The 2,202-nt window shown below is 57.7% G+C and overlaps 1 non-coding gene across 1 annotated transcript; it reads right to left on the bottom strand.

Moving 5' to 3' along the window:
• Positions 1-413: 413 nt before the first annotated feature.
• On the bottom strand, positions 414-485 carry TRNAT-CGU (transfer RNA threonine (anticodon CGU)). Its single transcript has one exon. It is a non-coding gene; the product is annotated as a tRNA-Thr (tRNA).
• Positions 486-2,202: the final 1,717 nt, after the last annotated feature.

The following is a 2,202-nucleotide window of genomic DNA, read 5'->3' on the forward strand; positions in this document are numbered from 1 at the left end:
TGGCTACGGGCCAGATTCAAGGGATCACACAGGCAGGCGCCAGACCTCAAGGATCAGTTTCCCAAGGGCTGGGAAAGGGAAAAGGCGCCTTCCAGCTGAACGATCCGGTACCTAGTGCGGGCCTTAATCCCCACGGGTAACACGGGAATCTCAGGCGAGCCTCGCCCTGCGCATTGCGGCGGGGTGATGGGCTCCGGGGAGGGAAGGCGCAGGGCGGCCGGCGAAGCGCGCGAACTGGCTCGGCCTGCGCTGGTGACCGCGGAGCCTAGGGATGGAGGGGGAAGGGTGGGACTCGAGGAGGCCAGGAATGACATGGAAAGTAAAAAGCAAAAAAAACGCCACATCACGGAGGAAGTGGGCAGCGCACGTGGGACGCTAAAGCTCCCACGACCAAACCCACACCCTCAAAGGGTAGGCACGGACGGGGTTCGAACCCGCGATCTTCGGTTTACGAGACCGACGCCTTACCACTTGGCCACCGCGCCTGACAGCCGAGGGAGCGGTGGAAGCTCTCAGTGGAGGGGAGGCGGTGCAGGCGCGGGAGGGGCGGTGCCTCGCCCCCAGCTCCGCCCCCGGCCCCGCCGCCCGGCCCTCCAGATCCGCGGGCCGGGACCCGGCTCTCCGAGCCCTTGCGGCGTGCTGAGGGCCGAGACCTGCCGCACCCCGTCCCCCGTTCTGCCCGCGGTAGGTTGCGAACCCGCAGCGCCAGCCAGCCCGGCTCCGCCCCGCCTCCGGCGCCCGCAGGGGCGCGGCGCCTGCGGAGAGGCCCGCGGGGGGATTCGAAAGAGGCGGCGGCGGCGGGCGGAGAGAAACCGAGACCGACGCCTGCTACGGAGCCGAAGCGGAGACGGCGGCGGTGGCCGGCGAGCCAAGGCAGGGCGTCCGTGCTGGCGTCTCAGCCGGCTCCGCGCGCCGCCTTGTGACCTTGGCCGGGTCATTTCCACCCCATCAGCAAGATACTGGGGGCAGCGCGCAGGAGCTCAGACCGAGTGCACCGGGAACCGAGTGGGCTAGAAGGGCGCTTTAGGCACGGACGAGACTTGTCCCCGGAGAAAGATTCAGGGAGCCGCGAGGGATGGAGGCCGGGCTGCAGGGACGACGGGAGGTGAGCGAGCCTCCCTGACCCCGAGGGGCAGGTCACTAAGCAAAACCACCTTCGGTTGCTCTCGCCCTTCACTCCCCCGGCACGGGCCTCCTGCTGGAAACTCGGGAGTAAATATCTGTTTAGACCCGGTGGCCTGGCCCAGGAGGGCAGATGTAGGCGCACATGGAGATGCCCCAAGGATGTTCCTGGGGACAGCGCTAGAATGACCTGAATGGAGGTGTCTGATTGCCTGTTCGTATCACGGAACAATAGGTAACTCTTGAAAGGAATGATCCAGATTCAAAGGAATCAGCATAGAAAGGGCACAAAAGGAAGTGTGATTTTCAGACGTAGAACAAGATGTACCGTTTACTAACGCAAAGGGAAAGATAGCAAGGAAAAAGTAAAAACATTAGAAAAATAGAGAGGGGGTGACTGGAGTTAAGGCACCAAAGGGGACTTTATAATGTTTTGTTTCTATTGTGTGAAAGAGGCAAAAAAAGCTGAGGATAGAGATATATGAGTGTTTATTATGATTTTTGTCATGATTTATTTTTATCATGATTTATTATGATTATTATTTGTTTTTTCTTTAAAAAGGAAGGGAATTTCCTGGCGGCCTAATGGTTAGCATTCCAGGCTTCCACTGCAGTTGGGCAGGGATTCCATCCCTGATTAGGGAACTAAGATCCTGCAAACTCCCACAAAATAAATGATAAAGGAAAAAAAAAAGCAAAGGGACTTCCCTGGTGGTCCAGTGGTTAAGACTAGGTGCTTCCACCGCAGGGGGCATGGGTTCTATCCTTGGGGGAGGAAATAAGAGCCCGTAAGCTAAGTGGTGTGATAAATAAAAATGGGGAAAACATATTTTTAAAAATAAAGAAAAGAAACTATGTCCCTCTGTCCTTGTTTGGCCTGTGGCCATAGGGTCTGTTGCAGAAGAGGTGAGTGGGATGGATGGGGAAGAGGCACCCTCTTGTCTGAAGCAGTGTGTGGTCAACTGCCAGCCTCCTCAACGCCCTGCCCTCCTGCACAGCAGTGTCAGAAAAGGGGACATAAGCCAGACCTATTCACTGTTGATGACCCTGCCATCTCCACCATCAAAGTCATTCTTGCTT

The sequence above is a fragment of the Bos javanicus genome, chromosome 19 (assembly GCF_032452875.1).
Source record: "Bos javanicus breed banteng chromosome 19, ARS-OSU_banteng_1.0, whole genome shotgun sequence".
In the NCBI taxonomy this organism is placed as follows: domain Eukaryota; kingdom Metazoa; phylum Chordata; class Mammalia; order Artiodactyla; family Bovidae; genus Bos; species Bos javanicus.